The sequence below is a fragment of the Orycteropus afer genome, unplaced genomic scaffold (genome assembly GCF_000298275.1).
Source record: "Orycteropus afer afer isolate SDZICR_OR568_19922 unplaced genomic scaffold, OryAfe1.0 scaffold00073, whole genome shotgun sequence".
Taxonomy (NCBI): Eukaryota; Metazoa; Chordata; class Mammalia; order Tubulidentata; family Orycteropodidae; genus Orycteropus; species Orycteropus afer.
In genome coordinates, this window is record NW_006921660.1 from 10,951,444 (window position 1) to 10,966,046 (window position 14,603).

The following is a 14,603-nucleotide window of genomic DNA, read 5'->3' on the forward strand; positions in this document are numbered from 1 at the left end:
TTTATTACTAAATGATAATGACTTCTCCACTCTCTATCTGGACAATTCTTGAGAAATTATGATGTGAATTCTGTCCACTTTGAGTTAATACCATATTATATGTTATACACAAACTGAATTTTTCTCCTCAGAAAATTTATTATAATGATTTCTCAGAAGAACACCAGTGTGGACAGAAAAAAAAGGTGGTAGTGGAAAAAATGTTAGGATGCTAACCTGAAACTGATTGTGGCTTCAGAATGGGTTTAATACCAATATCATAAAGTTTATTTTCAGTTGATGACCGAGAGTAGTTAGATACAATTCATGTTTATTACTTGGTTATCTTAGCAAACACACATTTTGTCTGTCATGTTCTGATACAACACTTGAAAGAAAGAAAAGGGGAAGAGAGAGAGAAAGAAAGAGAAAGAAGAAGAAGGAAAGAAGGAAGGGAAGGAGGGAGGAAGGAAGAAAGAAAACTTATTTTTCACCCAGGGTATTGTATCCTAATGAATGTCTTGGCATATTTTCAGTTTAACAAGTGCAGCTCAGGAAATATGGCACCACCTAAGAGATAAGGTAATGGGGATGACTTTTCTAAATATCACATGGACTGCTTAAGCATTGTTCTTGTTCTGTTTCCATTCGAGTCACCCAATAAATGGCAAATGCGGTACATCAAATGTGGTCTTTGTGCTCAAACTATTAAAAAAAAAACAAAAAAACAAAAAAAACCCCACAAATCATGCTTGTTCATTCTTTTTCATAGGGGTGCTCTGCCATTCCCTAGAACACGAGACTAACACCAATTTTACTGAGGGGGCAGATCCCTGATTGTCATGGAATTAGTCTTCCATACTATGCCCAACATGTATCTTAACATGACATCTTGACCCTGCAATCTTATGGTCTGTGGGTTCCATTAGCAGGGAGATATAAGTAGTTTATTACATAATACCTTATGGAATTGTTGAAAAATCAAGGCACTTTAATTCTAATTTGTGTCACTGAGCCAAGGGTTTGATAAAGCTCAATGTGATAGAGTAAAAGTGTGCTGTTATCTCTTCCTTTTGATATTCTCTTTTTGAGTAATGGAAATAAAACAAACAAACAAGCATTAATACATACCTTTTTCAGTATAAACCAACCAAACCAAACTCACTGCTGTTGAGTCAATTGGACTCATAGCAACCCCTCTTTGGGTTTCTGAAGCAGTTTCAGTATGGACATAGATTGCATTATCTTCCGTTTGAGGAGTGGCTGGTGGGTTTCAACCACCAACCTTCTGGTTAGCAGTAAAAAGCCTTAGGCATTATGCGACCAGAGCTCCCAATACAATGATTGTTTATAGAGTCCTAGAGAGCTCTGGTAGCATAGTGGCTAAGGCACTTGACTGCTAACCAGAAGGCTGGCGGTTCAAACCCACCAGCCACTCCTCGGAAGGAAGGTTGGGCAATCCTACTTCCGTAGTGATACTGCCTCGGAAACCCAAGGAGGGGTCGCTATGAGTCAGGGCTGACTCGACGGCACATAACAACAACAACAACAGAGCTATACTGATTTGTTCAAATAAAGAGCACAGATAAGAAAAATTTAGAAGTAATTTGTAATTACCAATTAATAAAAATTATGCTACCCTACTATCTTTCTGCAAAAGCATTTGACATATTCAGAGGTCAAGCAGGGAATCAAATTTATTATTGTTGCTGGTGATACTGATTTCTCTGCTTCTCCATTTCAAATAATATTGCCTTTGGAGATATAGCTTATGTGTTGCTGTGATGCTGGAAGCTATTCCATTGGTATTTCAAATAACAGCAGAGTCACCCATAGTGGACAGCTTTCAGTGGAGCTTCTGGATTAAGACAGATGGGGACAAAGGACCTGGTGATCTTCTTCTGGGGGAAAAATAAATAAATAAATAATGATTGTCCAGTGAAAACACTATAAGTAGCAGTGGGACACTCTCTGGTATAGTGCTGGAAGATGATCCTCTCAGGAGGACAGGCACTCAAAATAAGACAAGGGAAGATATGTCTGCTCATAATTAAGATGACCTTAATGGCACATAAGGAATAAAGCTTTCAGGACCCAATTTTCTTATGTGGCACAACTCAAAAAAGAAGAAATAGCTGCATACATTAAATAATGATCAGAATGTAGAATGTATGAAGAATGAATCTAAGAAAACTGTAATGCCTAAAAGGACTAGGAATTAGTGAACTGAAATTGACTGGTATTGGCCATTTTGAATCAGACAAATATATGATCTTCCATTCTGAGAACAACAAATTGAAGAGGAATGGCATGTCATTCATTATCTAAAAGAACATTCCAAGATTTATCCTTGTCAGTGTCTGGTTAATATTCATAAGCCTACAAAGAAGACCATTTAATATTATCATGCAAAAAAAGGCCAGGGGGACTGGGACAGATTGAGGAGTCAGCCACAGGGATCCAGTTGAGGATAGGGAACCCAGGCCATGCCCCACAAGTGGAAAGGTGGGAAAGCGGGAGAAAGGAGATCAAAAGGCCAGGGGGACTAGGACAGGGTGAGGAGTCAGCCACAGAGATCCAGGTGAGGGGTGGGACTCCAGGCCATGACCCAAAGTGGCAAGGCGGGAAAGCAGGGAAAGGACACAAAAAGGTGAGGGGATCAAGACAGAGTGAGGAGTCAGCCACAGGGATCCAGGTAAGGGGAGGTTGGAGAGGTAAGGGAGACAAATTTGTCTGTTGGTTTCTCCTACTGTGGTGATGTGTTGCTGTGAGTCTTAAGGATGTGCCACTGGTGTTTCAAACACAGTGGGGTGCACATGGTGCACAGGTATCAGCCCGGCTTGCAGACTGAGACAGACTAGGAAGAAGGAAGAGGCCATCCACTTCTCAAAGAATTGGCCACAGAAAACCTTATGAATAGCAGAGAAACACAATCTGATACATTACTGTACAGCTTTATAAATGGTCTGGAAACACAGGAGGAGAACGAGTCACTTAGGTTAGAAGACTCTCAAAATAGGACTGGGAAAGAGCTGCATCATCAGAGTAAAACCAGTCTTACTCATATGGATAAGGTAAATGTTTCCAGACCTCCATTTGCTGACATGTCACCATCCAAATTGAGGAGAACCAGCTGCAAACATCCATTAATCATTGGAACATGGAATGGATGAAGTATGAATCTAGGAAAATTGAAAGTTTTCAAAAATTAAATGGAACATATAAAGAATGATATACTAGGCATTAGTCAGCTGACATGGATTGGTTTTGGCCATTTTGAATCCCACAACCATATAGTCTACTATGCCAGGAATGAGAGTTTGAAGAAGAATGACATGACATTCACCATCACAAAGGATGTTTCAAGATCTGTCCTAAAGTACAGCAATGTCAGTGATAAGATAATATTCATACACCTACAAGAAAGACCCATTAATATGACTATTATTCACATATATGCACCAACCACCAAAGCCAAGATGAGGAAATTGAAGATTTTTATCAACTTCTGCAGTCTGAAATTGACCAAAAATGCAATGAGGGTGTGTTAGTTATCACTGTTGACTGGAATGCAGAAGTTGAAAAACAAAGAAGAATCACCAGTAGTTGGAAAATTTGGCCATGGTGACAGAAATAATGCTGGAACTCACACGGTAGAATTGTGTAAGACCAATGACTTATTCACTACAATACCTTTTTCCAACAATACAAACGATGGCTGTACACATGAACTTCACCAGATGGAAAACACAGGAATCAGATTGACTACATCTATGTCAAGAGGTGATGGCAAGCTCAATATCTTCAGCCAAAACCAGGCAAGGAGCTGAGTTTGAAACAGATCATCAACTGCTCATATGCAAGTTCAACGTGAAGTTAAAGACAATTAAAACAAGTCTGCGAGAGCCAAAATATGATCTACAATACATCCCTCCTGAATTTAGAGACCATCTAAAGAATAGATTTGATGCACTGAACACCAATGACCAAAAACCAGAAGAATTGTGGGATGATATCAAAAACATCATCCATGAAGAAAGCAAGAGATCACTAAAAAGATGAGAAAAGAAGAGAAGAGACCAAAATGGATGACAGAAGAGACTCTGAAACTTAACCTTGAGCAGAGAGTAGCTAAAGCAAATGGAAGAAATGACAAGATAAAAGAATTGAACCGAATATTTCAAAAAACAGTTTGAGAAGACAAAGTTAATTACTATAATGAAATGTGCAAAGACCTGGAGTTAGAAAACCAAAAGGAAAAAAACATGTTTGACATTTCTCAAGCTGAAAGAAGTGAGGAAAAAATGTAAGTCTCCAGTTGCAATATTGAAAGATTCTATGGACAAAATATTGAATGATTCAGGGAACATCAAAAGAAGATGGAAGGAATGCACAGAGTCACTGTACCAAAAAGAACTTCATCCATTTCAAGAGGTGACATATGATCTAGAACCAATGGTTTTGAAGGAGGAAGTCGAAGCTGCAATGAAGAATTGGTGAAGAACAAGGCTCCGGGAATTGACGGAATACCCACTGAGATATTTCAAGAAACTGATGCTTCACTGGAAGCACTCAGTTATGCCAAGAGATTTGGAAGACAGCTACCTGGCCAACTGACTGGAAGAGATCCATATGTGTACCCATTCCAAAGAAAGGTGATCCCACAGAATGTGAAAATTATTGAACAATATCAATAATATTGCATGCAAGTAAGTTCTTACTGAAAATAACTCAAAAATCATTGCAGCAGTATATTGACAGAATTTCCAGAGGTACAGCTGCATTCAGAAGAGGACATGGAACAAGGGATATCATAGCTGCTATCTGATGGATCTTGGCTCAAGGCAAAGAATACCAGAAAGATGTTTACTTGTGTTTTATTGACTATGCAAAGGCATTTGATTGTGTGGATCATGACAAATTATGGATAACATTGAGAAGAATGGGAATTCCTGAGCACTTGATTGTACTCATGAGGAATCTGTACATTGACCAAGAGGCTGTTGTTTGAACAGAACAAGGTATACTGCATAGTTTAACATCAGGAAGGGAGTGTGTCAGGGTTGTATCCTTTCCCCATACTTATTCAATCTATATGCTGAGCAAATAATCCGAGAAGCTGGACTATATGAAGAAGAACGTGGCATCAGGATTGGAGGAAGAATCACTAACAGCCTGAGATATGCTGATGATTCAACTTTGTTTGCTGAAAGTGAGGATAACTTGAAGCCCTTACTGATGAAGACCGAATTATACAGTCGGCAGTAAGGATTACAACTCAATATAAAGAAAAAAAAAAAAAAATCCTCACAACTGGACCAATAAGCAGCATCACAATAAATGGAGAAAAGATTTAGGTTGTCAAAGAATTCACATTGCTTGGTTCTACAATCTATGCTAATGGAAGCAGCAGTCAGGACATTAGCCAAGATGTAGCACTGGGCAGGTTGGCCAAAAATAACTTTTTCAAGTGCTGAGGAGCAAGGATGTCTCCTTGAGGACTAAGGTGTGCCTCACACAAGCCATGGTAATTCCAGTCACCTCATATGCATGTGAGAGCTGGACAATGAATAAGGAAGACCAAAGAAGAGTTGATGCTTTTAAATTGTAGTGCTGGTGAAGAATTCTGAAAACACCATGAACTGCTAAAAGAACTAACATATTTGTCCTGAAGGAAGTGCATCTGAAATGCTCCTTGGAAGTGAGAATGGCCAAACTTCGTCTCACCTACTTTAGTCATGTTGTCAGAACAGACCATTCCCTGGAGAAGGATGTTAATGCTTGGTAAGGTGGAGGGTCGATGAAAGAGGGGAAGGCTTTCAACAAGATGGATTGACATGGTGGCTGTGAAAATGGTATCAAGTATAGCAAGGATCATGGAGCTAGTGTAGGATCAGGCAGTGTTTCGTTCTGCTATTCATGGGGTTGCTATGAGTTGGAAATGACTTGACTGCACCTAACAACAAGCAAATTTACTCACAATTTACTATGTCTAAAAATGGAGCAATTGAAAATTGTTACCACCTTCTATAGTCTGAAGTTGATCAAACATGCAGTCAAGATGCACTGATAATTATTGTTGATTGGAATGAAAAAGTTGGAAACAAAGAAGGATTGGTAGTTGGAAAATATAGCTTGGTGATAGAAATGATAGTGGAGATCAAAGGAGAGAATTTTGGATAACCACTGACTTATTCATTGCAAATACATTTTATTCAACAACATAAATGGCAACTGTACAAAAGCATCTCACTGTATGGATTACACAGGATTTATACCAACTACATCTGTGGAAAGAGATGATGGAGAAGCTCAAAATCACCACTCCAAACAAGGTCAGGGGCCAACTGAGGACCAAATCACCAATTGCTCTTAAGCAAACTCAAGTGGTGGTAGTTAAGTTTGTGTGTCAACTTGACTGGGCCTGATTGAGTGATTGGGTAGCTGGATATAGTATTCCCCATGATGAGACTGATAATCAACTCCATGGTGGAATCTACTGTAAGTAGCTGAGTAGCTGCCTTAAGGATGTGGTCTGCTTCTTGTATATAAAGAGAAGCCTTGGGGAACAGTCTCTAACTTATGGCATGTTTGATCCCTTTGTGTAGCCATGTTTGTGTTCAGCACCTTGCCATGCTCTGCTGACCTTGGGACTTACAATGGACTTGACTAACGGCCCACTGTGTAGTTTGGTAACATCAGACTGTACCTTTTTACTTGTCAACCTTGGGCTTGTCAGCCTCAGCAGCCAGCATCTGGCTGAGTGAAAAAAAGCCTCTATCTTCAATGGGCCAGGAGCAGGAGGCAGAGCCGAAGCCCAAGGTTGAGGGGCTTTCAACCAGCCCCTAGAGCCTGGCACTTTGAACTCAGACTTAAAGCATACAAAGTGTAAGAGAATAAACTCCTGTTTGTTCAAGTATCCCATTTGTGGTATATTCCTGTCAGAGTGGTGTTAGGTAACCAAACTACATGTCGAACCTGAAGAAAATTAAAACAAGTCCAAGAGAGCCAAAGTACAAGCTTCAGTATGTCCCACTTGAATTTAGGGACTTTATCAAAAATAGAGTTGAGGTACAGAACACTAAAGACTGAATACCAGATGAGTTCTATGATGACATAAAGAACATTATACATGAGGAAAGCAAAAGTTCATTAAAAGGATAAGAAATAAACAAAAGCCCCAATAGATGTCAGAAGAGACTCTGAAAGTTCATGAACAGAGAGCAGCTAAAGTAAATGGAAAAAATGATGAAGTAAAAGAGCTGAACAGACAATTTCAAAGATGACTAATAGACAAATTTAGTGCTATAATGAAATGAAATTTGGAATTAGAACATCAAAATGGTAGAATACGCTTGACATTTCTCAAAATGAAAAACTGAAGAAAAAATTCAAGACTCACATACTAATATTGAAAGACTCTATGGAAAATATATTGAACAATACAGAAAACATCAAAAAAAAAAAAAAAAGATGGAAATAACAATTTATCATACCAAAGAAAATTGGTTGATGTTCAAACATTTCATGATGTAGCATGTAATCAAGTATTGGAGGAAGATGTGCAAGCTGCACTGAAGGCACTGGAAAACAACAAGGCTCTAGAATTGACAGAATACCAACTGAGATTTTTCAATACACAAATGTAACACTGAAAGCTCTCATTCATCTATGCCAAGCAATTTAGAAGAATGTTACACAGTCACTTGAGTGAACCCTATTTGTCAAGCATTCCAAAGAAACCTGGTCCAACAGAATGTGTTAATTATCAAATAAGTAATTTATATCACATACCAGTAAAATTTTGTGGACAAATAATTGAAAAAAAAAAAAAATTGCAGCAATAGATTGGTAGGTAACTGCCAGAAATTCAAGACAAATTCAGAATAGGACAAGGACATTGAACTGGGGATATCATTGCTGACTTCAGATACATCTTGGCTAAAGGCAAAGAATACCAAAAAGATGTTTACTTGTCTTTACTGACTATGCAAAGGCAACTCACTGTGTGGATTATAACAAATCATGGATAACATTGTGAAGAATAGGAATTACAGAAAATTTAATTGTGTACATGGAAAATTGTACATAGAACAAGAGACAGTCACTGAAACAGAACAAAATAATGTTATATATTTTCAAATCAGATAAAGGTGTGTGCCAGGATTGTATCATTCCACCATACTTATTCAATCTGTGTAATGAGCAAATATTCTGAGAACCTACCATATGAAGAAGAATGCAACAGCAATATTGGAAGAAGATTCAATAACCTATGATATGAAGATGATATAACATAACTTACTGAAAGCTAAGAGGACTGAAGTACATATGATGAAGATCAAAGGCTAGTCTTCAGTATGCATTACATGTCAACATAAAGACAACAAAAATCCTTGCAGCCTGATCAATAAGCAATATCATGATAAATGGAGAAAAGATTGAAGTTGTCAAGGATTTCATTTTAGTTGGATCCACAATCAAACTCCAAGGAATCAGCACTCAAGAAATCAAATGACACATTTCACTGGGCAAATACACTGCAAAAGATCTTTTTAAAGTGTTAAAAAACAAAGATGTTACCTTGAGTACTATGTTGCTCCTAAGACAAGCCATGTATTTTTAATTGCCCAATATACATGCAAAAGCTGGCCAATTCATAAGGAAGATTGAAGTTCACAAATTTAATTATGGTGTCAGTGAAAACTACTAACTATACTATGGTCTAGCAGCAGAAGAAACAAATTTGTCTTGGAAGATGTAGTCAGAACATTCCATTAAAGCAAGGATAGGGAAACTTCATATCATATACTTTGGACATGTCATCAGAAGATATTAGTCCCTGGAGAAGGGCATCTAGCTTGGTAAAGTAGAAAATCGATGAAAAAGAGGAATTCTCTCAAGAGATGGATTGACATAGTGGCTGCAGCAATGGGCTTAAATATAACAATGATTGTGAGGTTGGCCCAGACTGGCAGTATTTCATTCTGTTCTTCATAGGGATGGCATGAGTCAGAACTGACTCAATGGCACCTAACCACAACAACAGCACATGTTGTTATTGTCTCTGACTCATAGCGACCTTATGTACAACAGAAGGAAACACTACCTGGTCATGTGTCAGTCTAACAATCCCTACTATGCTTGATCCCATCACTGCAGCATCATGTCAATCCATCTTGTTGAGGGCCTTCCCCTCTTTCATTGACCCTCCACTTTACCAAGCTTGACACCCTTTTCCAAAGAATGGTCCCTTCTGACAACAGGACCAAAGTAGGTGAGATGAAGTCTGGCTATCCTTGCTTCCAAGTAGAATTCCAGCTGTACTTCATCCAGGACAGTAAGAGTACAGAGTTACTCTGAAAATAATAATAATAAATAATAATAATAATAATCAGCAGTTCTCTTTGAGAAACCCTAGGAGAAAGATTACCATATAAACCTGTAATGTTTTACAATATTTGGTTAGACTTTGCTATCCTAGGAATCCTGAGATCCAGAAAGTACTTTTAACTGAAGCACATTTCTACTCCAAACAATTTATCTATGACCACTTTTCAAAGATCACAGTTGTCCTACTTCAGTGGATTTCTTAGTGATTTGGTTTATGTATTAACTTACAGTACAGATTGGAGTTAGTGTTTAACACCTGAAAAATCTACTCAAAACTGTGACTTCCCTCAATTCTTGAATATAATTGACTTCATTATAATCAAGAATTTCTGACATTTCAAAATTATTTTTCACAGCCCACTACTGAATCCAAATATGTTAACTAATCAAGAGAGTGATTATAAACACTCCCATCTGCTTGACCTAGCACATTAAGTCCAAAATATCTGGGAAGTGCACTCATATTGATAAATTCAACCAAACTAAAATTATGCTCAACCCTCAATTATCTTCATCTTTCAGAAACTATTCACAGATATATTTCTCCTGATTTTTTTTTTTCATGTGCAATTAGGAAAAAAAAAAAAAAAAAAAAATTACAATCCTGACATGCAAGTCTGCTGATTCCAGGTTTTTCTTTGTAATTGGTCCACAAAATACGCTTGAATCTGATTGACTCTTAAGAAAGAAGGGACCATGAGGGTGAGACTTGAGTAATACTGTTTTCCATTTGCAAGGTTAGTTCTTTAAGAAAGGTTGTTAGAGGGTCTTCAGAAAGGAGAAGAAATGATTCTGCTAGAAAGAGAGATTATTCACTATAATATAAGCTTCCTGATTGAAGTGATTTTTTTCATTCAGCATTTAGAACAGGACACAGAAAAAACTGACACTCAATAAAAACTCATTGAATGAATGAGTGAATTTATACAAACTTTCACATTTAGCACTTTACCCTTTTTCAGTTCATTCCCAAATGTACACAGGAGATATCTATAAGGATGTGAATTCAAGTGATGTTGAAATCTAGCAGAAGTGGATTTAAGATTTTAATTTGCTTGTCAGTTATCTTTGCTGCTTCATTGTAAGAGATAAGATTTTTTTTAACATCTTTGTAATTTAGTGACATTGGAGAATTTGGAAATGTGAAGATTACATCTTCCTCCTTTAATCAGATAATTTGAAGAACCCCTCCCATCCACCACCACCACCATCACCACCACACAGTCTTCATTTTATTCTGTAACAGTGGCACTCTCTGACCGATATACATACATATTGTTGTTGTTGTTATCTGCAGTCGAGTCAGACCCAACTCAGAGCAACCCCTCCTTGGGTTTCTAAGGTGACATCACTACAGAAGTAGACATGCATATTAAAACTAAGCAATTCAATAAATAGATGATGGGTGGTAAAACCCAGAATTATCACTGTTGGAATGGGAATTTATAAATAAGCAAGAGGAGGAGGTAGAATGATTAATGTGTCAATGTATTAAGTTTGAGAATCAAAATGAAATCATGTTTACCTTTTTATAAGGAGAGATGGTATCTTATAAAAATATTGCAGAGTAAATATATAAGCAGTGTAATATATAAACACTTATATCTCCTTGTTCTGTCACCAGAGAAGGCCTAAAATCAACAACATTCAAAGAGCAACAGACATACTAACCTCTTAGCTCTTGATTATTAATAGCATTCTTCAATGAAAGGAACTACAAGGCAATTTGTTGGATGAAGAACTGGGGTAGGAAATATACATGATAAGCCTGCAACAGCTTGTCCTGCCGGAAAGTAAGGAACTGCTCAAAATAAATAAATAAGCGTAATGAAGGGGTAGGCTTGTGAATTTTGAATTATTGCAACTCTAATGGAAAAAGTAGAACTGCCCCATAAGCTTTCCAAGGCTATAAACTTTAGGGAAGCAGATTGCCACATCTTTCTCCTGTGGAGCAGCTGGTGAATTCAAACACTTGACCTTTATGTTATTATCCCAGCTCTTAATGACTATATCACCAGGGCTCCATTAATGAATAAGATATCAGTACCAAAACCAAACTCACTGCCAGCAACTTGATTCTGACTCATAGTGATTCACATTGAGTTTCTGAGGCAGGACATCTTTAAGGAAGTAGATTGCCCCATCTCCCTTCTTCTGAGCAGCTGGTGGGTTTGAACCATCAGCCTTCTGGTTAGCAGTCAAATGCCTTAGGCACTATGCTACCAATTATGACAAATATACAATAATAATGTGTGATGATAATACTAGGAGAAATTAAGTGTGGGGTATATGCAAACTCAATTCTAGCTTTATAATAATTCAGTAAATCTAAAACTGTTCTAAAATAAAAGTGTATTAAAAATGTATATGCAACAGTTGAGAGAAGAAGGGAAAGAGATAGTAGTAGCTAGTTAATTTATATATACTGATTTCTTCATCTTCTTGTATTTATTTTAAATCAACCAAATAAGAATGTTATACATATCATGTAAATATATTAAAAGGTAAATGTGACTACAAAGAAATAATAAAAACAATTAAACTCATGGGACAGGAGAGTTTGAAAGAACACAGTTTTAGAGTTTGATATCATATATTTTGGTATCCCACCTATACTGTAAAAAGGGATTATATGTATAAATTAAATTTCTGGTTGTAAAAGTGACTTGCAGAACAGATCTTTAGAGGAAAGATGTTTCTAACACCAGAGAAAGAAAACATATACATAAGAAAATCTTGTTGTTGTTGTTGTTGTTATGTGCCGTCGAGTCGGCCCCGACTCATAGCGACCCCTCCTTGGGTTTCCGAGGCAGTATCACTATGGAAGTAGGATTGCCCAACCTTCCTTCCGAGGAGTGGCTGGTGGGTTTGAACTGCCAGCCGTCTGGTTAGCAGGCAAGTGTCTTAGCCACTATGCTACCAGAGCTCAGAATATTACAATACAGGAAGTAAAATTAAGAAATATATGTGCAGTGTAGTAAATTACTTAGTATTGCTTTTCTACCCATAAGTCATTGTAAACTCAGTGGTGGAATGAGCAACTGAGGAGCTCCTGGTTGTAAATGTTATCCACCTGGTTTATTTCTGTTGGGTGTGGCACAACACAATGTTATGGGAGGTGCTCTCTCAGGTGCTTAGAGTTCTGATGCTATGATTGGCTAGTTTGGCCACTCTGCCAAGCTCAAAAGGAGGCCTCCTAGAGGCAGAACTCTCTCTGACTGCTGGTTGAGGAAGACATGCTGCTGAAAGAGACACGTGCTGCTGGGAAAAAGACGCAAGAGACATGACTTGCTGAGTAAGACACCGAGGGACATGCACTGCTGGGGGAGAGACTGTGAGAGACTTGACTGAGAGACAGTGGACTGAGAGAGAGACTGAGCATTTTTCCTGAACTTGAATTGCAGCCTGGTGCTTCCCTAATAAACCCCATAATTTGTGAGTTCTCTGTGGCTACTGCAGTGAATTATCGAACCCAGGAGAGAGGTGGTGGTGCTTTGGGAGGAACAGTTGGTGAAAGGGCTGGAGGGAGGTAGCATGTCTGGCTTGGCAGGAATAGGCCTTGGGTTACTGCTTGTGATTTTGCCTTCCTCTTGTGGGATTAGAGGAGGTCAGAACATGTGGCCTCCTTGTCGTTTTTGCAATATGTCATTTCAATACATGTAAATAGGTTAACCTAAACCATTAGAAGTAAAATACCACAGGTTTGATAACAAGACACAAATTATTTTTCTCTGTATAAGACCCGTAGTTGACACAAATTATTCATACAAGTTGAAAATAAATTAATGTGTAACACCAGGCCTTTCAAAACAAACTTTAAAAAGAATGTAAACTTTAATATTAAGCAAGATTGACTTCTGGGGTTTAGTCACTATTCCAAATTCAAAAGTCATCACCAAACTGAGTGATTCCATTCTAACAGAAGATATACTAGTTATTATTATATGGTACAAACTCACTTAGTATCAATATTCACAGAAAACATTTTCAGATGCTATATAAAGAAATATTGAGACATATACTGCTGCTGTTGTTATGTGTCATTGAGTTGGACCCTACTCATAGCGACCCCTCCTTGGGTTTCTGAGGTGTTATCGCTACAAAACTAGATTGTTCAACTTTCCTTCCAAGGGATGGCTGGTGGGTTTGAAGCACCAGCCTTCTGGTTAACAGCCAAGTGCCTTAGGCACTATGCTACCAGAGCTCCCAAGACATATGCTAGTAGTACCAAAAAAAACCCAAAAACTCATTGCCTTCAAGTTGGATCTGACTCATAGTGACCATTCCTTGGGTTTCCAAGGAAGTATCACTAGGCAAGTATTTACTTTTTTTTTTTTTTTTTTTATGAATCATGCTTTGGTGTCATATCTAAGAACTCTTTACCTAGTCCTAGTTCCTGAAGATTATCTCCTGTTATCTTCTAAAATTTTCATAGTTTTAGATTCTATGCTTAAATCAAGGTTCATCCAGTATTTGCTGAAAAGACCACTATTAATATTACTCCATTAAATCACTTACGAATCTTTGTAAAAAATCATGTAGATATATTTGTGTGATTATGTCTGGGTTCTCTGTCTTGTTACACTGATCAGTGTGTATATTACTCAGCCAGTACCACACTGTATTCTCTAGTGTAACTATATAAGTCATTTTCAACCTTGAAGATTTCTCCCATGATATTTTATTTAAAAATTAATTTCACATATCTACTTTCTTTGCTTTTTCTATACATTTTTAAATCATTGTATCTATAACTATAAAATATTGCTAGTATTTTGAGAAAAATTGTAGAAAATATATATTGATATGAGAATATAATTTCTATTTTTATATGTTGATTCTTCCAATATATGGACAGAGTTTGTCCATTTATTGGGATCTTTCATGATTTTTTCACCAACTTATTAAAAATTAAAGCACATATACTTTGTGTATATTTGTGTGTACCTGAGATTTATGTCCAAGTATTTCATTTTTTATTAATTGTAAATTAGATTTATTGTAAATTTTAGTTATGTATTTTCAATGCCTTTCAAATGGTTTGTCCTACTGTGGTGACATGTAGATGTGAGTTTTGAGGCTAAGCCTCTGGTGTTTAAAACCCAGAGAGATGCACCTGGTGCACCGGTAACAGCCCAGCTTATAGACTGAGACAGACTAGGAAGAAGGAAGAGACCATCCACTTCTGAAAGAATTGGCCAGGGAAAACCTTATGAATAGCAAAGAAACAC